This window comes from Anomaloglossus baeobatrachus, chromosome 1 (assembly GCF_048569485.1).
Source record: "Anomaloglossus baeobatrachus isolate aAnoBae1 chromosome 1, aAnoBae1.hap1, whole genome shotgun sequence".
In the NCBI taxonomy this organism is placed as follows: domain Eukaryota; kingdom Metazoa; phylum Chordata; class Amphibia; order Anura; family Aromobatidae; genus Anomaloglossus; species Anomaloglossus baeobatrachus.
In genome coordinates, this window is record NC_134353.1 from 477,954,072 (window position 1) to 477,963,264 (window position 9,193).

Sequence of the window (9,193 nt, forward strand, 5' to 3'; positions counted from 1 at the left end):
TTCCTCTAATGTTTTTGCTGGTCTTACAGCATTGCAAAAGTGCTTAATTTGCCAAGTCACCGACTCATGTGCGACCTGCCCACGCGGTGGAATTAAACATTCTATATGTTGGTGTGGATTACTGATCAGCAGAGGGCAATAGCTGAATACCTGCTCCAACATGCCCATTAGAGTGAGAGTCTGCCACCACACAACTGTTGAGTGAGTATGGATCGCTGACATTTGTGAGGTTCTTGAGAACTTTGAGTACTGCACCAAGCTCGAGAGCGGTGATCAGGCTATTATCAGCTTAACCATCTCGCTGTTCTGTCTGTTGAAACAATCACTGCATAATCTCAAAGAGGAAGCTTTGAGTGCCCAGCATGTGGCTATGGAGCCAGATTTCCCCAGTGGTGATACTTCCCAGCCCAGCCAATATTCTGAGGCAACATTGGGTGAGGATGAGGAGGATGGGGAGAGTGAGAAGGAAGAATATTATTTTTTTTGGTGCTACCTAGGGAACTGCGAATACTACACAGGGGACTCTCAACCCAAGCTTCATGTCTGTCCAGCATGGATGGGCTGAGAGGAGCAGGTGGAGGAGGAGGAGGCGAGTCAGCGTGAGGTGAGAATGGGTATTGATCCTCCTGGTGGGGATACAGAACCTATTGCCTGTTTGCAGTTTGACTGACATGGCATAGTTCATGTGTAAGTGTCTGTGGCAAGACCATTGTGTGATACACATTTTATCCAACAACCTTTACTGGTTGGCCACCTTTCTGGACCCACGGTACAAGGGGAAATTTCCTTCTCTCCTTTTGGAGTCACCAAAGGTTTGCACAATGGAATCCTTCAAGAGGATTATTGTGGATCACTTGATGAAAACATCACCCTAAGGCAACACCAAGGGAGAGACACGAACACCAGGTCCAACAGAGGTGGGGGGGAAATGTGCGCAAACTGGACTATTTTCAATAAACCAGGACATCAGCAAGGGCTATCTGTGCCTGTAACAATGCCAAGGAGGGAGAAGTTGCACAACATGGTCAAGGGGTACTTAAGTGATCATACCTGCGTCCTTTCTGATGCTTCAGTTCCCTTTTAATTATTGGGTTTTCAAGCTGAACACTTAACCCGACCTCTCCTTATATGCCTTGGAGGTGCTCTCCTGCCCAGCTGCTAGTGTGATGTCAGAGCGTGTTTTCAGTTCTGCAGGGGCAATCATCACTGATAGGCGCTCACGCCTCTCCACAGAAAATGCAGATAGACTTAGGGGGGCTTTGCACGTTGCGACATCGCTAGCCAGATGCGATACCTTGTGATAGCTACCATAGCGAACATTATCGCTACAGCAGCTTCACACGCACTTACCTGCCCTGCGACGTCGCTCTGGCCAGCGACCCACCTCCTTCCTAAGGGGGCGGGGCGGGCGGCGTCACAGCGACGTCACACGGCAGGGGGTCAATAGAAGTGGAGGGGCGGAGATGAGCGGGACGAAAACATCTCGCCCACCTCCTTCCTTCCTCATTGCAGGCGGGGCGCAGGTAAGGAAAGGAGATGTTCCTCGCTCCTGCGGCTTCATACACAGCGATGTGTGCTGCCGCAGGAACGAGGAACAACATCGTACCTGTCGCTGCAGCGAAATTATGGAAATGACCAACACTACACAGATCACCGATTTTCGACACTTTTGCGATCGTTTATCGGTGCTTCTAGGCTTTACACGTTGCGACGTCGTTACCGGCGCCGGATGTGCGTCACTTTCGATTTGACCCCGACTAGATCGCAGTAGCGATGTCGCAACGTGCAAAGCCCCCCTTACTCTGATTAAATTCAACAAGGACTGGATTTCTCCACAGTTTGCAATCCTTCCAGATGAAAGAAAGCCAAACTAAATTCCCCCAAATTGTTCATTTTGGCTACTGCTGTTAATGTCCACACCTTCCCATATAAAGCAGTTTCCTTCCTGCGTCAACCATGACTCAATTTTTGTGAACACTATGCACATTGTGCAGTAGACAAACAAGGACAGTACTCCTACTCCAGCGTTACAACTATTTTTCATTGGAGGCCCTTGTTATGGGGACTTCCTGCGTCAACCATGACTCAGGCCATAGGGTTAATTTTTTAAACAATGCACATCTGCACATCCGTGTGACAACCACATCCTTTCCATCTGTATATGGCCCATTTTACATCCGTGTGCCTTCTGTTGTTTTGGTTTTTTTTTAGCGGACAGCCCAAAAACAAAAACGGGAGTTTTACATGCAGTCAAAAGCTAGAAAGATAGCTGAATAGATAGATAGCTGGATGGATAGATAGATATAATGTCCCACTCCCCTACATTTTAAAAGTTTGCACCCTTTGGTGCCTTTTATGTGGCACTAAATGGTGCATAGCCTTGTATTTAGCCAAAAAATAAATAAATAATTAAAAAAACGACGTGGGTTCCCCCCTATTTTTTGTAGCCAGCTCAGGTAAAGCAGACGGCTGCAGCCTACAGACCACAGCTTCACCTTGGCTGATAATCCAAAACAGAGAGCACCCCACGCTGTTATTTTAAAGTAAATAAGTTTTTTAAACGAAAAATGTGGGGTCCCCCCAAATTGGATCACCAGCCAAGGTAAAGCGGACAGCTGTGGTCTGGTATTCTCAGACTAGGGAGGTCCATGGTTATTTTACCCCCCCAGCCTAAAAATAGCAGGCCGCACCCACCCCAGAAATGGTGCATCTATTAGATGCGCCAATCCTGGCGCTTCGCCCCAGCTCAACCTGTTGCCCTGGTGTGGTGGCAAACGTGGTAATATATGGGGTTGATACCAGCTGTATAATTTCACCTGGCATCAAGCCCTGGCATTAGTGATGTCACGGCATCTATCAGATACCCGACATCAATAACCCAGTCAGTAATAAAAAAATAGACAACAAAAAAATGTTTATTTGAAAAATCACTCCCCAAAACATTCCCTCTTTCACCAATTTATTGAAAAGAAAAACAAATCCGGGTCCGGCGTAATCTAATAAGGAGGTCCCACGATGATCCATATCATACTCACTGTTCCAGTCAATGAAAAACAGAATGTTCCCCATTCGCTGGGAGAGCATTGCAGTGACCTGAGCTAACATCATTAGGTCAGGCCAGGTCACTGCAGGGCATAACGAGAGCCGATGTCATGAACTCGTGAGGCCAGCACTTGTCACTGAGTTCCATGGCCGCTGCGTTCTCACGGGAACTGTCTCGTGAGCCCATGATGTCACCGCTAATCATAGTCTTGGGCCGTCCGTGAGACCTGATGTGAGAATGTGATGTCATAGAAGTCAGTGACGAGCGCTGATGTCGAGCATTGACGTCACGAGTTTAGCGGAGATCATCATAGCCGGTAATTATCAGAGCTAACCTCCTCATGTCGTCGCGCGTCATCCCATAGCTGCTTGCACACTGCTGTGTAAGTCACTGTGGAGCTGGCCAGAGCAGTGCAGCATACACTGCAGGGACACCGATAGACTGAAGCCACACAGAACTTCTTCCATGTGGCTTCAGGGTATTCCAGAAACCACATGTGAATCAGAAATGCATGCAGGCATCTTCTCCAGGCTCTCCCCATTGAGTTTCATCTCATCACTCTCCTATCCATTTCAACCTTTTCTTCAGGCCCCCAGACCTCATTCTTAGGTCCAGCAGAAAATTACTCGCATTTCCCATTGACTTACATTGAACTCACTATTCGGAACGAATGCACAAATATTACAAAGTACTCGTTACGAGTATGGCGATTACGAATATTAAGGTACTCGCTCATCTCTGGAAGAAATGGCTTTCTTCTGATGACTGGACCATGCAGCCCATTTTTCTTCAAGTGCCTCCTTATTGTGTATCTTGAAACAGCCACACTGCTAGTTTACAGTGAGTCCTGTATTTCAGCTGATGGTATTTGTGGGGTTTTGTTTGCATCTTGAACAATTTTCCTGGCAGTTGTTTCCAAACTTTTTGTTGGTCTACCTCATCGTGGTTTGGTTTTTAGAGTCTCTGATTTTCCATTTGTTAATCACAGTTTGAACACTGCTGACTGGTAGTATTAATTCCTTGGTTATCTTTTTGTATCCCTTTCCTGTTTTATAGAGTTCAACTATTTTTTTTCCCATAGATCCGTTGACAATTCTTTTGCTTTCCCCATGACTCACAATTCAAACTTACTCAGCTTTTATGCACACACACTGATTACTGTCATCTGCATCCCTATTCCGCTCATCTACATGTTGGATCACACTTTGAATTATCTGCAGGAGGAGGTTGGAGTACTAGAGGAAGAGAAGGAAGCAGAGAAAGATGAGGAAGGGATAACATTTTCTAGATGGTCCGGACAGTCGTCGCACTGATGGGGTTTCACAGGAGAGAGTAGGCAATCAATTGACACAGGCTCATGTTAACAGAGAAACTGGTAATGAAAATGCAGGAGCCGAGCACCAAATGGAGGTGGAAGAGGTGATGGGGCAGAAAACTCCAGAGACGAAGAAGATATTGGTCCTGTCTCTTTAGACTGTGGTTGATGTGAGGAGATGGAGGAGGAGGCAAGCTTCAGCATTAAACCGCCAACAACTCAACATGGACTTGAACCGCATGGAAGCATCCGGCACATGAGCGCCTTCTTGCTGCACTATTTGCAACATGATGTCCATATCATTAGGATTAAAAATGGTACTGGCCACTGGTGTGGCACTCTGTTAGATCAACGTTACAAGACTCAATTTAGCAAGATGCTTCCACCCCTGGAAAGGGACGTGTGGATGCTGGAGTATCGAAACAAGCTTGTAGACCATCTTACCAGTATTTTTCCACAAGCCAGTAGGGAGGCACACAGCCTGCATGGCAGTTCTATAATTTCAACCACTGGAACATCGTGTCTTTAATGCAGAAACATTAGCAGCATCAGCTAAAATGCCAGATGCAATATATATGCTTAATCACAAGAAAAGGGAAAAACTTGGACCTCATTATTTCATCATCGGGTCACTCCCATCATACACATTGAAAACCAAGAACAGAACTCTTGGAAGTTTTTGTGACCCATAGATAGATACAACAGTATAATTATAACGAATGCTCAAACTGTTTAATAATTTAATTGATTTTATTTATCACAAAATTCTAAAAAACAATTCATTATATTATAGATACTGAGTACATATTCAGACACCATGAATTAGATACATAATCCAACCATTGACAGAAAAAAAGTGTGGACACTGTAAAAAGCCCAGGATGGAAAGGGAAACCGGACAGCAGAGCAAACACTGACCCAATCAATAAATGGGTAAGAAGATATATACGTGTTATAACCGTACCTGGAGCACAGGCTCAAGTAAGAATGTATAAACAATGGAGCAATCTCCAAGCTGTTCAGCAAAGCAGGCACTAGGTGACGCTCAAGCTCAAAAACCACACCAGTCTGCCCGTACGTTAAGCGAGAAATGTAACCACACAATGCTCCAGACTTACCCATATTAAGTGTTGTGAAGCTCAGTCACCGGGTCCCCTCCCTCGCTCAATGTACGTTTCGAGGTAGATCTTCTTCGGGGGCCACTCCCCTTATGGCACCCGAAGAAGATCTACCTCGAAACGTACGTCGGGCGAGGGAGGGGACCCGGTGACTGAGCTTCACAACAGTTAATATGGGTAAGTCTGGAGCATTGTGTGGTTACATTTCTCGCTGAACGTATGGGCAGACTGGTGTGGTTTTTGAGCTTGAGCGCCACCTAGTGCCTGCTTTGCTGAACAGCTTGGAGATTGCTCCATTGTTTATACATTCTTACTTGAGCCTGTGCTCCAAACACGGTTATAACACGTATATATCTTCTTACCCATTTATTGATTGGGTCAGTGTTTGCTCTGCTGTCCGGTTTCCCTTCCCATCCTGGGCTTTTTACAGTGTCCACACTTTTTTTCTGTCAATGGTTGGATTATGTATCTAATTCATGGTGTCTGAATATGTACTCATTATCTATAATGAATTGTTTTTTAGAATTTTGTGATAAATAAAATCAATTAAATTATTAAACAGTTTGAGCATTTGTTATAATTATACTGTTGTATCTATCTATGGGTCACAAAAACTCCCAAGAGTTCTGTTCTTGGTTTTCAATATATATGCTTGTTGGAACACATTTTTTACACCACCGCATGAACCAGCAGAACAGGCTAGAAGTCTAACACATAGTCAACGACTAGAGAGGATGGTGCTGGATTATCTAGAGCTCAATGTGGATGCAATATGGGGGGATTGAATCCTTTTGCATTTTGGTCTTCAAAAATGGAAGAGTGGCTTGAGCTCGCCACTCACACCTTGGAAGTTTTGACCTACCTGCCAGAATATATCTTCAGCGCTGCTGGTAGTGTATTAATGGATAAGCACAGCCATCTGTCACCTAAAAGCGAAGACCGCCTAATGTTCATAAAGATGAATAAGTTGTGGATGTCCAGTGACTTTGCCACCGCAGTCCCAGACTGTGCAGATTAGGCCATGATATAGTGCCAGGCTTCCTTGAACAAGAGGCCTACCCCTGACTGTCATCTTGCTTGCTCTGGTAACCCAAAAAATGATGTTTCAGGCCTTGTTCTGGTACCGGTCCCACGCAGCCATGTTGCTTTGTTAGCCTATTGGTATTGTGTGCCAATTGTGTCCACTTTTCCTGTAGCCTCATCTTAATTTTTGGAAATGTGGAGACTACAAGTAGGGTCTCTAAGTTTTCTTTTGTCTGAAGTGCCAGTTTTCTGGGCGCAAGAGGACTACACCTGGCACTCAGGCATGTCTTGATTTTTAAAATTTAATTTCCGGGCCACAACCTGTGTGTTGCATGGACCGTAACTCCCTGGTGTTTTAAGGCCTTATGGGAAGTGGGAAATTGATGGTATTAACCCCTTAACGACCGCCGATACGCCTTTTAACGGCGACAAATTAGGGTACTTCTTCCGATCCGCCGTTTTTTAACGGCGGTCGGAAAAAGAGTCTAGCGCCCCCCAGAGTCAGAAAATTTCCGGGGTCTCAGCTGCCGGGGGTAGCTGAGACCCTGGAGATCATGATTCTGGCCGGTTTTTCCGGTCCCCGCTCACCTGATGACCGGTATACACCGTATACCGATGATCAGGTTACAGTAAATGACCGCGCCGGTAAAAAATGATTTATCTCCCATCTGGCATGATCAAACATGCCAGATGGGAGATAAATCTTTTTCCCGGTTCCCTCCGGTCCCCTCGGTATCCCCAAAGTGCCCCCCCCGACCCCCAACCCTCTCCCGAAAATCCAAGATGGCCGCGCGCACCGGCAAGCACAGCAGCGCGCCGGCCGCATTTCCCCCTTTCCTATGGTTTCTGTCGCATGTGCCATAACACATGCGACAGAAACCTGCTCCCCAGGCCCTGCCGGGTCCCCCCCTATCCCCCCCGGTGTTCCCCGGTGTCCTACATACCTGTCGGAGCGCTGATCCCCCGCGGCCCCCTCCTCCTTCACAGCAGACGCCGGTCACATGTGCAGAGCGCAGCTGTCAGCTTCCTGTGTTCAGGACGCTGGCTGCTGCTGCTGCACGGAGTCTGCAGCTGTGACCCGGGGAGAGTGGGTGCAGATTCATTGCACCCACTCTCCTCAAATGGAGGGTCCTCACACCTAGAAAATGGGGGATACGTTCCCTGAACGTGTCCCCCATATTCTAGAAGGTCCAGAGTCGACGTGGGACGTCCAAATGGATTACAGCGGATTTTTTTTTTCTTTTCTTTTCAATAAATTGGTCAATCAAAGAATGTTTTGGGGAGTGTTTTTTCAAATAAAATTTTTTTTGTTGTCAATTTTTTTTTTATTACTGTCAATTAGTTATGTCGGGTATCTGATAGACGCCGTGACATAACTAATTGCTGGGCTTGATGCCAGGTGACATTACACACCTGGTATCAACCCCATTTATTACCCCGTTTGCCAACGCACCAGGGCGCGGGATGAGCTGGGGCGAAGCGCCAGAATTGGCGCATCTAATGGATGCGCCACTTCTGGGGCGGCTGTGGCCTGCTATTTTTAGGCTGGGAAGAGTCCAATAACCATGGCTCTTCCCATCCTGAGAATACCAGACCCCAGCTGTCAGCTTCACCTTGGCTGGTGATCTAATTTGGGGGGACCCCACGTTTGTTTTGTTTTTTTTAATTATTTATTTATAAATAATAAAAAAAAAAAAAACAGCTTGGGGAGCCCTCCAAATTGATCACCAGCCAAGGTGAAGCTGTCAGCTGTGGTTTGCAGGCTACAGCTGTCTGCTTTACCCTAGCTGGCTATCAAAAATAGGGGGGGACCCCACGTCATTTATTTTAATTATTTTTTTTTCTTTTTGGGCTAAATACAAGGCTAGGCACCCTTTAGTGCCACATGAAAGGCACTAAAGGGCGCCAGCTTAGAATATGCAGGGGGGTGGGACGTTATATATGTTTGACATCTATCCATTCATCCATTGTAGCATTTTAGGCTATGTGCCCACAATCAGGGTTTGCAGCGTTTTGGACGCAGAGTGTTTTCCCTGCGTCCATAACGCTGCGTTGTGCAGTAGAAGCACAGTTGAAGGATTTTTAGAAATCCCGTGCCCACTGTGCTTCTTTTCTCCGCAGCATAAACCGACCTGTGGCGCAGCTTCCCGAGCCTCAGCATGTCAATTTATGCTGCGCAAATGAGTGTTCTCTGCAGGTAGCATAGAGCTCCACAGCAGCCTGAACCCAAATCGTGGGCATGGGCAGCTGCGTTCTCCCGTGGACAACACTCACATCTCTGCAGGAAGGCTGACACTGTGTACTGGACGCCGTGTCACTGGATCATGGCCACATAGCCTAAAAGAGAGAAATTTGTTGCTACAGCAACATTTTTGTGAAGTACCTGTGGATTCAAAATGCTTACTATACTTCTGAATAAAATCCTTGAGGGGTCCAGTTTCCAAAATAGTCACTTGTGGGGGGTTTCTAATGTATAGGTACCCAAGAGGCCCTGCTAATGTGACATGGTGCGCGCAATTTATTTCAGCTTTTCCAAAATTCAAATGGTGTTCCTTCCATTCCAAGCCCTCCCATATATCCAAACAGAGGTTTTTGGCCACATATGGGGTATCCCTGCGCTCACAAGAAATTGGATAACAACCTGTGGGGTCCACGTTTTGTTGTTGCCTCTTGAAAAAGTGAGAAATGTGATGC

The 9,193-nt window shown here is 46.4% G+C and overlaps 1 protein-coding gene across 1 annotated transcript in view; it reads left to right on the top strand.

Annotated features, from left to right (window-relative positions):
• Positions 1-9,193, top strand: part of JAK3 (Janus kinase 3) — a 482,226-nt gene that overhangs the window by 443,526 nt on the left and 29,507 nt on the right. The window lies entirely within an intron of this gene.